The sequence below is a fragment of the Petromyzon marinus genome, chromosome 17 (assembly GCF_048934315.1).
Source record: "Petromyzon marinus isolate PM22_M1 ecotype Great Lakes invasive population chromosome 17, UKy_Petmar_22M1.pri1.0, whole genome shotgun sequence".
NCBI classification, from domain to species: Eukaryota; Metazoa; Chordata; class Hyperoartia; order Petromyzontiformes; family Petromyzontidae; genus Petromyzon; species Petromyzon marinus.
Genome location: NC_133683.1, coordinates 18,771,312 through 18,789,348, shown reverse-complemented (window position 1 = coordinate 18,789,348; position 18,037 = coordinate 18,771,312). Strand labels below are relative to the sequence as shown.

The 18,037-nt window shown below is 47.6% G+C and overlaps 1 protein-coding gene across 7 annotated transcripts in view; it reads left to right on the top strand.

Moving 5' to 3' along the window:
• Window positions 1-628: 628 nt before the first annotated feature.
• The window catches only part of LOC116943217 (neurexin-1-like), a 394,340-nt gene continuing 376,931 nt past the window's right edge, over window positions 629-18,037 (top strand). For 5 of the 7 annotated variants that reach the window (XM_032955893.2, XM_076067699.1, XM_076067701.1 and 2 more), the window contains exon 1: window positions 630-1,103. The gene's annotated coding sequence lies outside the window, so the exon portion shown is untranslated. Of the gene's footprint in view, window positions 1,104-18,037 lie in introns of all 7 variants that reach the window. The other 2 variants (XM_032955895.2, XM_076067700.1) reach the window with 1 other exon arrangement.

The window sequence follows — 18,037 nt, the reverse complement described above, 5'->3', positions numbered from 1 at the left end:
ATTATTTTTCTATCTACGTGACTTTAACGAAAGACCCAAAGAGTAATTACATCGAGTTCAATTAATGTACACAGCACGCTGTACGTAATCCATACGGTTAGTGGTGGCGATGATGATGATGATGATGACGATGATGCTCGAGGGACACATTAACAACTCTTCTTTGTTTCACACCAGGCGCCACCTCGAGGCGAACATAATGCGTTCACGTCGTCAGCACCCACGGAGCTGATGGGAGAGGGTACGGCGAGCACGAAAGAAGAAGAAGACTGGGACAGAATCGCGCCGGGGCGAACAAGAGCAGACGGCGCGCCCCAAAGCGTGGACGGGTAGATGGACGCGTGGGTCACAGGGGCTGCATTGCCTGGCCTGCGGTTAGCGAGTGAGAGGAGGGAGGGAGGAGGGCACCGGGTATGGGTGAATGGAGAGATCCGAGTGTAGATGGATAGATGGATGGGAAGAATTGGGTCTGGTTGACAAGGGAAAGAGGGATGGATGAATGGGAGGGAGGATTTGCGGAGTGTATGTGGGGGGGGGGGGGCTGGGGGTACGGGCGGGACGGGCTGGAGGTAGAGAGAGGGAGGGTGGGAGGAGGAATATAGTCTTAATAATTCATGAGCGCTTTTTGACGTCACTACAAGCGCTGCAGCGCAGAGGCGCTCGGCGTGCTGACAACATCGAGGGCTGTGGAGCGAGCTCAAGAGTGGGAGTGAGGGAGGGAGGGAGGAGAGAGAGGGGGAGAGAGCGAGGACTAAAGGAGAGAGAGGGAGACTCCGGACATCTGCCTCACCGCAAACGCTCTCGTAGTCGGGCAGCCTCGCCGCTGCTCCCCTTCCTCCACTGACGCCCGCGTCTCGCAGATGTCGCTCCAGTCAGAAGCGGGGCTTTTCCTCCTCTGCCCCCTTTGTTCGCCGAATTGATATCCTGTTGTTTTGCTATCCGAGTGTATATTTATTAGTTTGATTATTATTGTTTAGACGTCCCTTCTTCATATTGGGGGGGGGGGGGGGCGAGGGGGGGGCAGCTGTAGTGGGGTTGGCGAGGAGAGGAGGTGAAACGCACGCGGGAGCGACGGAGAAAACGAGAGGATCTCTGACCCCAAGGTGAGATGATTTAATGGCAGCAGTCAATTAAAGGCACGCAACAGTACTTAAGTGTGAATATTGATCAATGCGCGAATGTACTTCTGAGTTTTGTGAATGAAACACACACAAAAAGCACGCACGAGGCTGTCGTTGAGAGCAGCTGTTGATGTGTTACAATGCGCGCGGATTTCTCATTTCTCACGTTGCTGTTATTTATTTCGTCAAACGAAGAAAGTGAATATTGTACCGCCTTTATGTAAATAAGCATTGGTTGCGAACGACTAATTCGCGGTGTTTCGGCGCACTCTTTGGCAGTAAAATAACATTTCGAGGTTTTAAGCTTCGCGTTCGGGAAGAATATGCGTAAAAGGGGACATTATTTGCGTAAAACCACGGGGAGAGTGCGCGAGAGAGGTCGAGAGAGAGATGCGGCTCCGTACGTGTGAACCTGTGAGACCATTCCCTGGCGTGGTTCTCGCCACTCCCGGTGCGAAAGGCGTGAATAACTCAAACCCCACACGCGGGGTAAGTGTACTCTGCCTACAAGTGTATACTTGTAGGCAGAGTATACTTGTAGGCAGAGTACACTTACCCCACACGCGGGGTAAGTGTACTCTGCCTACAAGTGTATACTTGTGCCGCCGTAGCGCAAGACGGTGGGCACGAGTTCTGAAACGGCGAGCATACGCGCCACTCACACCCTGTGTCTCACCACACCACCAGCAGGCATACGCGCCACTCACACCCTGTGTCTCACACCACACCACCAGCAGGCATACGCGCCACTCACACCCTGTGTCTCACCACACCACCAGCAGGCATACGCGCCACTCACACCCTGTGTCTCACCACACCACCAGCAGGCATACGCGCCACTCACACCCTGTGTCTCACCACACCACCAGCAGGCATACGCGCCACTCAAACCCTGTGTCAGTGGGCCACGCACGGGAAAACGAGACGCGAGCGAGGTGGCCGGCTGAGTGATTTGTGGACACGAGTTCAGTGCCGTCTCGCCCCACCCGCAGATGGTGACGAGCGCGACAGGTCCAGTGGTTGGTGTTTGAATGTTCGTTCGAATGTCGGTTCGAGCATATTTGCCAGAAGTGTCCCTTGTTGTTTACACATCGTGCGCAGACATTGAGAGCAAGTGAAGCTTCAGCCTACTGCTACAATAGCGGTGCGTAATTTAAGTCGAGGGTAGCGACAAACTATCACCGTTTCTTGGTATCTTCTCGCTCGCTTTCCCCCTCTCGCTGGGAGTGACAGCTGCCTGTCACAGCTGCCTGTCACTCCCTGCACCGCTCTCCACAAATACCATAAAGTGATCCTATTGTATACACACAATGCATAGGCACGATTACGGCAACTGTGCGTTTCGGACAAAGATTCCCCATATTGCGTTCAACAGACTGTTGGGGCGAGTGCTGTTAGTGAACACCACGGAACAAGAGTAAGTGGGTGGCCAGCACCACGGCCAGCTGCCTTTGTCTCCCCGGTGCTGATGTTTACACACCGCACAAGAAACAGGGCTCATTCAAGGATAAGTCCACCTAGAGGAGTCCCAGGCACAGTTCGGGTTAGCGGGAATCAAACTCTTGCGACTAGGCCACACACAATCACACCCCAGTTGTATTCTCCGTGCTTCCTTCAACTCATTATTTTCACAGTAAATGTACAGGTGTTCGCACTAACCTTCATACAGTACTCCATTAAAACAAGCAGCGAGCACGTAACACCGCGGGGATATGGAAGCGATGGAATCAGCTCCCTGTACAGGGGTTGTAGATTGAGTGGATTGTGAACATCGTTATCACTGACGGTTGATCATGGCCGATGAAGATGAAAGAACAGCATATGCACTCGGCGGCAGAGAAGTGGATGTTCTAGCCCCATCGTGTGCCGTGCCGGACTTCATAGGTGCTCGCTAACAGCACTATTGAGGCTATCGGTGGTGGGTGGGTCGGGCTGTGTGTCGAGTGAGGAGGGTGTTGCGCCGTGCGTGCTGGACTATGGGGGTCTCTGCATCTCGTGCCAGGCACTCCATCACGGCAGTAATTTTCGAGTTGTCACCGTCGCCTTTCCCTTGCGCGAACATTTTTCGTCTTTGTCCCCAGCAAGAGCCTCGCGCATTATTCCTGGCTGATGTTGTGGGGCGGGTTTTTTTTTTTCCCTTTCACGGGTCTGCCTGTATTGGCGTTAGGCTGGACAAGATGCACAAAGATCCCCCCGTATAGCCTGAAAATACTGTTAGGGCAAATGCTATAAAGGTGCTCGCACACGCGGGGGTGGGTGGCCAACATCATGCCCGGCCGCCTTTGTCTCCCCAGTGACCCCAGTGGCGGTGTTAACACACCGTACCAGGTACTAATAGGGATGCCCAGGACCGGTTCAGATAATCGCCACTGGTGTTGGCCGTGAGCGGGAATCGAACTCGGGACGCCGGGTTCGTAGCGCAGCACGCTAACTGCTACACTACCGCTCCCCACAATATGCACAGACACACACACATATATGTGTACACATATATTTACAAATGCAATGCATGCATACACATACAAAAAATCCCCCCCCCCGCCCTCCCCCGTATAGCCTACACAGCAAACTACATAGACCGCTGTTAGGGGAGCTTCTGTTAAAAGGCCAGAACGTGTTGGCATCACCGCGTCTGGCCGCCTTTGTCTCCCTCTCCCTCCACACACACCACACACCAGCTAGCTGCTCATTTGCAACTTGAGTCCACCTGGAGGAGATGCGGGAATTGTTCCGTGGCAGGGACGAGGCACGGGGTTTTGTTGCCAGTGGACTAAACAGTACAAAGACAAAGATCCCCCGTAAAGCTTGTGACAGACTGTTGCTGTGAGCGAGTATCTACGAGAGGCCGCCACGGCACACGAGGGTGTGGTAGGTGGGCCAGCATCACACACGGCCGCCTTTGTCTCCCCTAGTAACGATGTTTACACATTCGCACCAGGCACTAATTTGAGGCTGAGTCAACCTAGGGTAAGCGCAGGATTGGTTCGGATATTCGTCACTTGTGTTGACCGCGAGCGGGAATCGAACTCGGGTGAGCAGGGTTCGTAGCGCAATGCACTAACCACTGCGCCACCGCTCCCCATAGAGCTACAGTATACACTCACACACGCGAACTATATGATGCAGGCTTTCGCCGACTTGTATAGCGTGATACTTTCTCTTTAATATTTTATTTGCTACATTCACAGGCAACATACACTTAGCTTTCAGTTGTACGTTGTCTCAGCCGAGCTATAAATTGTGATATAAACCTCACTGGTCCTCCACGCGGACAGCCCAAATTGTGAGACCGTGTCGGGAAATTGTTATTGGCGAGCACCTATTAAGGTGGAGGGGATGCGATCACCACCACCACGCCAACTCGACCTGTGTCTGCCTTACTCGCAATAAGCCGTTCACACCAACCCACTAGTTCATAATTTAAGGCTGAGTCGACTTAGGGCGGAGACGCAGAACAAATACAGATGCCATGGCAGGGAGTCGAACTTAGGTTACAGGCATCCTAGAGCATATCACTCAGCCACCACTGTACGTGTGTAAACTCACACACACATATATAGTGCAAAAACAAATTTTTCAAGTCGGGTATTGCAGACTGTGAGCGAACATCCATTGAGGTCGGCAACGTCGCACGAGGTTGGTGTCGCTACCATAACGCCCGGCCGCCTTTGTCTCACCAGTGCTGGTGTCTAACACGTCGCACCAGGTACTGTCCTCATTCGAGGCTCAGTCGATCGCTTTTAAAAATGATCACTCGCCACCGACGCCGAGTGATAATTTAACTCGGCCTTTTTTTCTCCGGGTTTCGTAGTGGTTAGTGCGCGAACCGCTGCGCCACCGCTCCCCACTATAAAACACGCACACTGGTATATGACGAGTTATCTGTTCGTTCAGTCACACGGACGCGGCACACAGCCTCAAGGTAACACGCTCCATTCATTTGACAAGTGGCGCGCACACACGCACACACACCGCGCGCGTGATGTCGCCGTCTTTGTGTTGCTTCGCCACGGAGACCGGGCAACTGCCGCAACCCCCAGGCCAGGTCATCATCCTTCTGCCACGCAGCATCCCTCGAACGTCAATTAATACCGCTCTCTGTTCTCGCAAACAACCCAGGCAGACGCCGCCGCACCAGTGGCGGCCTTAAGCGTGGTTGGCACCACGGGGACCCCGGTGCAACAATTGGGAATGAAATGGGGGTCAACTTTTCAGTGCACCACCCCCCAACCCCCACCCAACCACCACCTCTTCGTAGCCTCGTGGATCCCGTTGCAATTGCACCGCCTGCACACTCGACAATACAGCCACCGGCTACCACAAATTTATTAGCTAAACGAGGTGTAGGTCACAACGAGTGCGTTGCAGCCAGCGATGAATTTACTCGAGCCGACCTTATTTATTGCTTCACGTTGGTTCAGCGTGTGCGTCTTGCATAGCGACGCACACGCGCCGTGTAATGAAAGGTTATGGGGCTATGCTCATGGGCTACGTGACCCTGACCAAGGAATAACGTGAGGCCTTCACATCTCTCATCACCACCGGACGGTAATGATCATCCCCTCGCTTCTCGTGCTCCCCACCCCCCTTGCGCCCTTCATATCATGGCCACGGAAGACAGAGGTGGCTTACCCCCTGTAAACCCAATAGTGCTGTGAAATACCATAACGAAAGATCACCGAAGGGGTGATACACTGTTGTATTGTGAGCAGAGCACACTCGCCAACCAAACGCTCGCTCTAACCTACCCAACACGCACTTTGGTTCACGCATTGATCCTAAATAATGAGCCAACCAGCCACTCGTGTTAGAACTCTCACTGATGTAATCTTAACCAAATGACCAACAAGCCTCGAGTACGAGCCTAATCAGTGACCCCAATGCTAACAAACTAGCCAGCCAAACACGAGTGCCGCCTATCACTCACCCGAACAATAATAAATGAGCCAAACCAGCCGCCTAGTACGGTCCTAGCCCTTCGTCCCCGCTGACCCTAAGCCTGTCTCTAACCCTATCTCCAAGACTTCGCGAGGGCTCTCTTTCATTTAGCGTCTGCCTTTCAGTTTTGTGTTTTCAGCCGCCTGGGTAAATGGAGCGAATGCTCAAATGTCCTGGGTTGCCCCCATGGACAGACCCAGGGGACCCACAGGGCACGAGAGAAAGGGCCCTCTCTGATACAAGCGTGTATGAAAACCGATGTTTTTTTAATATACTTTCACAGACAGTTATTTCAAGTTATGAATTCCTTTCATTTAGAACCAGGCAAAAGACCATTACACTGAATGATAACTGCTCTTCATATGGTATGTGTACTGTATATGCATATAATTATGCTCACACCAGAAATATGTTTTTGGTATCAGTGATATAGAGCGTAAAAACAAATGTTGCTGGTGCAATGAGCTAAAACAATGCATACCAGTTCTAGATTTGAAGCTTTCGTGGCTGCAAGGATCCATACTCTTTGGTTCTATTCGGTAAAGTCACGTAGGTGAAAAATAAAACAACAAAAATCACGACGTTTCGGCCACAACACAAGCGGCCTTCATCAGGGGAAGGGACCAGACTGTCTCGAGGACAGTCTGGTCCCTTCAAAGGTGCACACAGACAGCGCTGTCCTCGAGACAGCCTGGTCCCTTCACCTGATGAAGGCCGCTTGTTGTGGCCGAAACGTCGTGATTTTTGTTGTTTTATTTTTTACCTACGTGACTTTACCGAATAGAACCAAAGAGAATGCATACCAGCATACGTTATCATCAAATGATTTCTTACCACCACTGGGAGATAAAGAACATCTCTACCTTTCTGGCTACTGGCCTATTTCAGAAATAATTGTTTGTGTAATCGCTAACAGCACTTGCTCCAACAGTCAGTTTAGGCAATGTTGGGGATCTCTGTCTTGGGGAGCGGTAGTGTAGTGGTTTGCACGCTGCGCTACGAACCCAGCGACCCGAGTTCGATTCCCGCTAATGGCCACCAACAGTCACGATTATCTGAACCTGTCCTGGGCCTCCTCCCCTAGGTCGACTCAGCCTCAAATGAGTACCTGGTGCGATGTGCAAACATCGCCACTGGGGAGACGAAGGCGGTCGGGCGTGGTGCTGGCCACCCACCCCCTCGTGTGCCGTGCCGGCCGTCATAGGTGCTCGCTAACAGCACTTGCCCCAACAGCCTGTTAAGGCTACACGGGGGATCTTTGTCTTTGAATCCACCCACAATTCATCTTTGCTTTTCGACTGTGTTGACATGAAACGTCAATGGCAATTAAGATTAGGCAAAGGAAGAGAAAAAAAACAGGGCATTTAAGCCATCACACCACCCAAAACAATAAGCATATTTCACAACGCTTTATCGCCAGTCACACCAGATGAGGCCTGTACGACGCCCACGGCCAAATATGCGGGTTCGATAAGAACAGGATTTGATCATAAAAGCCTGAGAGAGTATCAAAACTTCCTTTCTGCGGGATTACGCAATTAACAATGTTTGCCAACTTGTTATAAAATTTATATTTGTTTTTCGTAATGTGCGTGTCACCCAGACAACGCATGGGAAGGGATATCGCTCAAAGGTGCACACAGACAGATTCGCAAATCCATTGGCTGTGCTACCATCTCCTGGCCACCTCACGGCACCAGAGGGTTTTGGGAGAAAAAAAACAATTCCACTTGATCCACCATCCCTTGCCTGGGAGAAAAACAATTCCACTTGATCCACCATCGCTTGCCTCCAAATGCAAGTGCTGTATGTTGCGAACTTCTTTTTACGCCACACGTAGCCAACCGCGCTAATCGGAGGTGCGTGAAGTCAAAGGCATGCGCAGCCACCACGCCCGGCTTCCGTCACTGCGCCAGCGGACACACACGAGGGCGAGCATCTCGCAGCGTCCCAAAAACATCCATGGGGGCCCACGATCGCAATCCGCCGTGCCACCGCGCGATCGGGCACCGGTGCCCTTCGCCCTCGGACCCTCGTACTCGTAAACCTTTGCCAGCACTATCTGACCCCGTCTGCGACTCGTGACTCACATAAAGCTGTGGAAATCGCATTAAACTAGGGAGGCGCTTAAGTGGAAAGTGAACTCCGGGCATCATCATCGCAGCAGCAGCAGCAGCGGGTTTTGGCTGGCCATCGAAGAAGGTCGCTGCATCGCGCACTTTCAAATGCGCTTCTGCGGCCGTCTGGAACGCTCCTTGTTCCAATATTAGGAAGCCACAGGAGCTATGCACTTTGAAATCTAGATTGAAAACTCACTTATTTAGAACTGCTTTCTGTGTTTAGTTTGTTGTCCTTCCCGCGCACCTCTGATGAGCACGGTTGGCAACGTACGGTGCAAAAGAAGTTCAACATACAGACACGTCGTCGGAAGCGCCACGTGTCTGTGTGCATGGTCCTCGAAATTGCATTTTCCTACATGCCATTGAAAACTGCCTCAGCAAATAAACCTGCAGAAAGTCACAGCCCGACAATTTGCTCTTGATAACAGCAAACCAGAGATGAAAAACGTGAAGGACAAAACAAAAGTTGCACACTGTGTAACCAAAGTGTGCTCTTTTCACGTACCATTCTTTTTGATCATGTTACGATACGCTTTTTTTTGCGGGCATTCTTTTCTTAGCAGATGAGAATATGCTCATTGAATCTCGACATACAGCATCGCGAACACATCAAGGTGCCACACTGATTGTACATTTAAAGGTTGTTGTGATCACGATTGCTCCAATGATGCTCGTCCACAAACTATCTTCTTAAAAGAGGAATGGGAACGTTGTCATTTTTGTTCCCCCTACCGTAAAGAATATTTGGCAATGATACATGTTGAAAAGTCTACAGCGATTTCGAGCGTACGAGAACTGGTGAAATAAATGTTTAGGCGTCTTTAAATAAACACAAAACACCGTGTACTACCAGTTGCATATGAATTAACACGTCACCATCGTTAGGCGATGTAAGGAAATGGCTGTAAAGGTCAGAGTTGCCTCGCTGAGGCCTATGCAGGTTTATGTAGAATTCACAGGCTGGTCCGAGATGTTAACCCTTAATATCCGACACATTCTGATGTTTTTGCAGCATTGCACGCAACCTCGCCGGATGTGTGGCAAGATGCCAAATACACAAATACATAGAAAATGTTCAATTTGGAAATAATGTTTTACAAAAAAAGGGTGCTTTTTTGTAAGTGAAGCTCTTTGTATCACTTGGTATGATAACGTAACATCTCCCGCAATTCTTTTGTGCGGTCGAGGGGATTTTTTTTCTTCATAATCAGATCACAATAACGCTAATATGAACTTGACATTTGTTTGTTAATGCTGAGAGTAAACTCATTAATTAAAGTGATTCAAACATCCCTACTGTGGTTCAATGTAACTTCACTGCATAATTACTTTTCTTTGGCTGGTTCTGAATACAATTCGAAAATGGAAGGAGCAATGTCACATTCAAATGAATGTACGTATGTGTTGAACTTCTTTTGCACCGTACGTAGCCAACCGTGCTCATCGGAGATGCGGGGGGAAAGACAACAAACTAAACACAAAAAGCAGTCCTAAACAAATGAGTTTTCAATCTATATTTAAAAGTTCATGGCTCCAGTGGATTCCTGCCTGATGGTTTATGGTCCTTGGCGAGATCGGCAAGGTATTGTGGCTTATTTGTGTCAAGCACTGTGTGTGTAATGAGTGTAACCTTAGAATGCATTCGTTCGGCAATGCAGCTCAGCGAGCACTGGACGAACATTGTCAAATCTTGCAGTACCCATCGCGACATGTGCCAAATAATTGTGTATATGCTGCGGCTTGCTGATATATATTTTTTATTTTTTTGCCAGATATCCCGCAGAGAAGCGAGTTGCAATAACCGAGCCCTGTCGACACTATGCTACATAAGATAGGATGATTGTAAATCATCTTGTGGCTTTTCCATTATTTAGGCAGAATATGCATTTGCGGTGCCCTAAGTGGGCATGGGCAGTGACATATGTGACGCAGGTGAGCTTTGCCCAGGTTTTAAATAAACAAATAAACCCTGCGTCTTCCCGCAATGTCAGGTCGCAAAATGTGACGCGTGCACTCGCATTTAGAAACCTTGCAGCGTAATTGTGCAACGGATCGCAAGGGCGTATTCGAAACAGGGTATATACATACAGTGAGGGAAAAAAAGTATTTGATCCCCTGCTGATTTTGTACGTTTGCCCACTGACGAAGAAATGATCAGTCTATAATTTTAATGGTAGGTTTATTTGAACAGTGAGAGACAGAATAACAAGAAAATCCAGAAAAAAGCATGTCAAAAATGTTATAAATTGATTTGCATTTTAATGCGGGAAATAAGTATTTGACCCCCTCTCAATCAGAAAGATTTCTGGCTCCCAGGTGTCTTTTATACAGGTAACGAGCTGAGATGAGGAACACACTCTTAAAGGGAGTGCTCCTAATCTCAGCTTGTTACCTGTATAAAAGACACCTGTCCACAGAAGCAATCAATCAGATTCCAAACTCTCCACCATGGCCAAGACCACAGAGCTCTCCAAGGATGTCAGGGACAAGATTGTAGACCTACACAAGGCTGGAATGGGCTACAAGACCATTGCCAAGCAGCTTGGTGAGGTGACAACAGTTGGTGCGATTATTCGCAAATGGAAGAAACACAAAAGAACTGTCAATCTCCCTCGGCCTGGGGCTCCATGCAAGATCTCACCTCGTGGAGTTGCAATGATCATGAGAACGGTGAGGAATCAGCCCAGAACTACACGGGAGGATCTTGTCAATGATCTTAAGGCAGCTGGGACCATAGTCACCAAGAAAACAATTGGTAACACACTACGCCGTGAAGGACTGAAATCCTGCAGCGCCCGCAAGGTCCCCCTGCTCAAGAAAGCACATATACATGCCCGTCTGAAGTTTGCCAATGAACATCTGAATGATTCAGAGAACAACTGGGTGAAAGTGTTGTGGTCAGATGAGACCAAAATGGAGCTCTTTGGCATCAACTCCACTCGCCGTGTTTGGAGAAGGAGGAATGCTGCCTATTACCCCAAGAACACCATCCCCACCGTCAAACATGGAGGTGGAAACATTATGCTTTGGGGATATTCTTCTGCTAAGGAGACAGGACAACTTTACTGCATCAAAGGGACGATGGACGGGGCCATGTACCGTCAAATCTTGGGTGAAAACCTCCTTCCCTCAGCCAGGGCATTGAAAATGGGTCGTGGATGACAATGACCCAAAACACACGGCCAAGGCAACAAAGGAGTGGCTCAAGAAGAAGCACATTAAGGTTCTGGAGTGGCCTATCCAGTCCCCAGACCTTAATCCCATATAAAATCTGTGGAGGGAGCTGAAGATTCGAGTTGCCAAACGTCAGCCTCGAAACCTTAATTACTTGGAGAAGACCTGCAAAGAGGAGTGGGACAAAATCCCTCCTGAGATGTGTGCAAACCTGGTGGCCAACTACAAGAAACGTCTGACCTCTGTGATTGCCAACAATGGTTTTGCCACCAAGTACTAGGTCATGTTTTGCAGAGGGGTCAAATACTTATTTCCCTCATTAAAATGCAAATCAATTTTTAACATTTTTGACATGCGTTTTTCTGGATTTTTGTTGTTGTTGTTATTCTGTCTCTCACTGTTCAAATAAACCTACCATTAAAATTATAGACTGATCATTTCTTTGTCAGTGGGCAAACGTACAAAATCAGCAGGGGATCAAATACTTTTTTCCCTCACTGTATGTATCATTGCTAGAGTTCGATGGCAATTGCCTCATGAAAACGGTGCTTGCGAATTGGCCTTCCTTTAAGTCACTGTTGTCTGTCCATCACGTAGGATTTTCTTCATAAGTGAAAGAACACAGATCAGTAGACAACCAAATGAGATAGAATATTTTTTCTCACATTGAAGAGCGATAAGCAAAATCATTTCTGGTGGTGTCTTAAGTGGATAAAATTTTTTAGCTGACACTGGTATTGCATTTCAATAGGTGAACGGGCAGTTAAGGGATCTTGCTATGAATAACCTTTCATAAACCTGGGAGTTTGTAATGCATGTGGGAAATTAAAAATAGCATTTGCTCATAACAAAAATAGCTGTAGCTAAATATGGAGAGAGAGAAAAACGTACCTTGAGATGGGCCGACATTAAGTGGCAAGGTAACGTCACAAGCCACGGGATATTTTGCTCTTCTCCAGCGTACATCTCATCGGATGTCAGTGACCAGCAGAGCTGAGGATGTTTCAGTAAAATCTTATGGCTAGTCCAATGCAGAATTTGTAAAATGGAGAAATACAAAACATATTACGGATAGACATGTTCGTAGTGATGGCATATGTGCACACAGCTCATAAGTTTGCTACTAAATCATTTAAAGGTTCAAACGTGAAGAGGCATGTGAAGAAATACAATCATCACAGTTGTATTTTGAATCTACAAAGAAAACTTACTTCAATATTTCATCATGTTTTGGTCTGTGAAAGTCCAGATATACCACAGCAGAAAAAAATCAGTCAGAAAATGTCATTTAAGGGGATGAAATTAATGTGTACGAATTGATCATACAAAATGCTTTAAATATATGTGCATTCGTTTAAATCGTGGCTCATGATCCGTGAGACAACACAACACGATTCCAAGTGATTTGTAATAATTTCAAACCACGTAATCCATGAATGGCACAAAACACACTGCAATTAAATTTAGATTTAAAGCTTTCGTGACTGCAGGGATTCATATTCTTGGTTCTTTCGGTAAAGTCACCGCGTAGAAGGGAAACAATAAAATAATAAAAAATATAAAACAATAAAATTATCACGACGTTTCGACTGCAACACAAGCAATCATCATCAGGTGTGAAAACCACAACAAGAAAATTTGAAAAAAAGTGGCGGTTATTTTTAACGTCAGCACCAGGGAGAGCGATTTGACAGTTTGTTCAGATGGACGAGTCCATCTATTTTGATTTAAAGCGTTCGTGACTGCAGGGATTCATATTCTTGGTTCTTTCGGTAAAATCACCGCGTAGAAGGGAAACAATAAACTAATAAAAAATATAAAACAATAAAATTATCACGACGTTTCGACTGCGACACAAGCAATCATCATCATCAGGTGTGAAAGCCACAACAAGAAAATGTAACGTTAAAAATAACCGCCGCTTTTTTCAAATGTTCTTGTTGTGGTTTTCACACCTGATGATGATTGCTTGTGTTGCACGTCGTGAGAATTGTATTGTTTTATATTTTTATTATTTTATTGTTTCCCTTCTACGTGACTTTACTGATAGAACCAAGAATACACTGCAATTAAATAATAATAATGTTCACATTGCTGATATCACTCTCTGGCACCTGCAGAAGCAGGGTACATGACAGAAGTTTGCCTTTTTAGTTTGATCAAATCACTTTTCTCCTTCTTTGCCATTGCTTTAGGCTGATTTTGATCAAACGAGTTATTTTTTGTCTTTGTGTGGCAGGCCGAGATGCAGATCAAAGAAATAAAACGTCTCTCCACAATTTTAAATGCAATTCCCAACCGAAACATTGCATTTATCGATTGACATTTTTAAAACGGAGACGACGAAGCTCCTTTCCCGAAACAGTCTCGGGAATTAACGACGCCAAGGTGTGAGGATTGGGTGCCAGATGGACGTGCGAAGAATTTACATAATTCCGGGCCGTGACCAACGCTGCCGGTATCTCAATGCGCTTCGGAAACCAGTTGCAGGTTTATCCCCCGTAGCATCTCCCGCAGAATGCGCCGGCCAAGGCAGCGCCGTTGAAGAGTTTCCAGTTTCAGGGAGGTGGCCAGGTTGCTCAGGGGGCCCAGAGCACCTGAGCCGACACCCGTTGAGATCCTGCGTCCGAATCCGGGCTTCAGATCCTCCTTCCGACATTGGGAAGTCTACCGTAGCTGAAGCGAATTCAAGTCTCGGTTGAAAACTCATTTCTTGAGAATCGATTTTTTTTGTGTCCTTCCCTCCACCGCGCACCTCCGATCAGCACAGTTGGCTGTATACGATGCGAAAAAAGTTAAACGTACATACGTGCAAACAGTGATTAAACTGCGTTGGAAAATTGGTGGTCTTTATCTGGTTACCAATGACTGCGCCAAAAAAAAAACACACACCCATCGCATTAATTATTTTTATTAATTTAAATTGGAAAGAAGTCCGACGAAAACGTTGGTTTGTGACCGGTGCGTGGGAAAGTCCAGCGCACCCAGTGAGGAGAAACGCTGCGTTGCGTTGTCGGCAATGCACGCGGCCGGTAATCCAGCGACTGGGCAGGCAGCGAGAGTTGGCGCATCACCGCACAAATGTTTGCGAAACTCCTTTCTCGTGCACGTCGAGGTGCCATCCCCCGGTTTGTCTGGAGAGGGCAGTACAGCGAGTGGACCGATCGCTATCCGACTCCATCCGTAGGGGGGTAGAGCGTTGCCTCCTCGCGCGTGTGGGTTTTCTCCGGGTGCTTGCGTTTCCTCCCACTCGTATAATAAACACGTATCATTGTCTCAAAACATTTTAGGACGAAAGGGCAGTGCTGGACCCTCCTGAAAGAGAGTCCTACAATTCCTGATGGCTCTTCTGTATGCAATAATGCGTAAATATTTGCTTGAAGAGCTCTCAACAATAGTTCTGTGATATCCACCTCCACAGGCTGCTCGCAAACCGCAAGAATCATGCACTTCTCTGCGAAAGTTCCGAACGCATATTTTGTCACGTGTCTCCACACCGAGAGTACGATTGGAATAAGAAAAAAAAAGGTGCTCAGTTTGTTGCACCACATCAAAGTACACGCATTGTCCCACGGCTGCCGTGGAGAATTTGTAAAACTGGAGGACATTCGGCACGCCTTGGAGCCAGAGTGATGCTCGTGTCTGCCCGTCGTTGAGTTTGTCTCTTTCCCTCCTTGTTGGGACGGCTCCTTTCAGGGCTGCCGGAGCCAGCAGGTGCTCGTGAAAGAGGAGGCCTGTGACCAGCCACTCAGCGAGTGCATTGTCCACGCTGAGTGGCTGAAATGCGCCTTTGTGTGCGTCTTGTACTTTAGGAGCAATCGGGTGGTTCTCGGTAATTAGATGAAGTCCACTCCATGGGCTGTCATTTTCTAAATGAATGGTAGAACACACAATAGTCCAAACGAAAATTTTATAGTATTAAAAAGATAATTCTTCATTCCGACCAACGTTTCATGCACCGTGGCGGCAAACGTACGGCAATCGACGAATGAGATCTTGGAGCGATGACGAAAGGTAAATTGCTCCTTGCCGTTTTCTGCTTGAGCAAAACTTTGGACGGAAGCCCCAGACGTGAACCCAGGGGAAGGCTCTGACTGGAATCGTACAGTCATACAACCGACATGACAAGCAATAATTTTCGTCTCTCGCGCGTACGGCGGGTGAGGCAAGCGATTTTCTGACATTCTACAATCTCTTCGCACACCCGCGGGGAGAATACGCCAAGTCTTAACACGGGCCGGTAAAAGCTGCAGTCTATTGCCACGTTAAATTTGTCCCGGACTGGTTCACAAGTGATCCAAAGCCCGAATCTGGTCACATTATGGAGCACGGGCTTAACCAATTGGAAATAAATGTAAGCTCTCTCCCAGGCGCTTGTGAGAGTCAGAGCCATTTCACGGAGATGAGATATAGATTAAGGTGAACAATCATCTTTTCAGGAAGAAAAAAATACCCCAACACAAATACAGGTAACCCTGCCTCAGCATGGCAGAAGAATATAGCAGCTTTCTCATCTCTATCACCTCCACCTCCACGCCACCACAATCCAGTCAGTCCCATCATATTCACTGTATGTGAATGACGTTTAAATAATCAGTTAATTCATGTATGTATGTTGAACTTCTTTCGCACCGTACACAGCCATCCGTGCTGATCGGAGGTGCGGATTGATGGGGTAATGACAAGCTATTGCTGTCCTGCCCCCCACCCCCGCACTCCCGACTAAATCCCAGGCAGGTGCATGTGGTCCTTATGTTGACACCTTTTCCTCCATCCACCATCCCTGGTGACGAAAACATTATTACCCTGCTACAAGCAGGGCCCAGTCTGAGATTGATGTGAGCCCAGGGCTGTTACAATGTTTTGGGGCGATCCTGTCTATTCAATCTCATCCCTTTACCATTTTACCAGCATCCATAACCGATGCCAAACACGTTATTTATTTTTGGGTCATTTAAGTTCAAGTTTGTTGTTGTTGTTAATGCAATACACAAATGGTAAAGGTAAGCCCAAGTTATGATGAGTGAAATTATTTTTTTCCAGCTCGTAACTGCTAGTAAAGGCAACAAAACAACGCTACGGCTTTTATGATCAAATTGCCTGTTGGATTTATCATGGACATTTCGGTCATTATGAAGCAGTGCAGGAAAACCACACACATACACAGCTCCTAAAATTAGTGAAAGCTTCTATATTCCGTATAGGCATAACTAATTTATCCAAAAATGGGCAAATTTTTGCACGAATTTGAGCAGCTGCATGGCTAAAAAACGCCTCTCCTTTATTATTTTCCTTTAAAATGTTTTGCTTTGTTTTTCGTGAACGAGAATAGCCTCGGCCCTGACCACAAGCCTCCATTTCACATCCTGCATTGGGCCTGCGCGCTCCGCGGTGTGAACTAGAAGAGGCGTTGTTCTCTATCCGCGTCCGAGTTGTGAACGTGCGATGTTGAACTCTTCATTTGAGGCCCTGTATGCAGTGCCCATAACATCCTCGTAGCAAAAGTAGCACATGCTACGGGCCCCGCACTTTCAAGGGCCCCACGCTAAATGCTTTCAAGCTATCAATTCCGGTTCAGTGATTCTGCACTTGCTCTATTACTATAGTACTATACCGCCTTCAACTTTTATGAATGACTGGGTGTTTAAGGTTAGCGATTTGTCGTATTATCTGGCTGTATAGCAAGTAAAAAAATACAAATACTTTACATTTCAAGTAAAACATTTGCGTTTTAATATTAATGTGTTTTGTTTTTATTTAGGACCCCTTTATAATATCACATGCTACAGGCCCCGCACTAGCTTAATCCGACACTGCCTGTATGTATGTTGAAGAGGGTAAAATAGGAGTTGGCGGTGGGCGATGGTGGGACTGGTGGGATAGGGTGGCGGTCGCAGCAGAGCCTGGGAGAGATGAGAGGTTCGGAGGCTTTGGGCAGTTGGCAGCTCAGCTATGTGTGCATGTTGAACTTCTTTCGCACCGTACGTGGCCAACCGTGCTAATCTGAGGTGCGGGGAAAGGAGAACAAACTCAGCACTAAAAGCAGTTCTAAAGAAATGAGTTTTCAATCGAGATGATTTAAAAGTACACTGCTCCAGTGGCTCCCTGATATCGGAAGGAAGAGCGTTCCAGACGGCCGCAGAAGCGCATCTGAAGGCGCGGCACAATGATGCGGTGACCGCCGTCTTTGTTCGATGTGCCTCGAGTGAGGCCGCGCAGCAGTGGCCGATCATCGACTGAGACGCCGGGTTGGCTGCCTCGTCCGTTCGTGCCGTGAACAAAAAAAAAGATTCGCGAACGCTTCCTAGGAATTACAGCGCAATAGGTTTGTCGTCGCCACCGCTTGCACCGACAGAGCACGGGAGGGTAAAGCGTCGGCCGTATATCCCCGCTCTTCAATAGCATTATCTTGGGTTATGGGGAAAAAAACGCCAGGCATGCATTGAACAAAGTGTTTTGTATAGTTTAAAATAAAATCCTGAATAAACATTCACCCGAGGAATGAGATAGATTCCTTGCAAAACCTGCAATTAATTGCACATTTTCCAATAAAAGCTTGGATTTAAAAAAACGTGTAAAGTGCAGCTGTAGTGTAAACGATTACGCAATATATATTTTCGTAACTACATTTCCACCGACGTTAATGCGGCGTAGCGGCACTTATTTATTTAATAATAAAAAAAA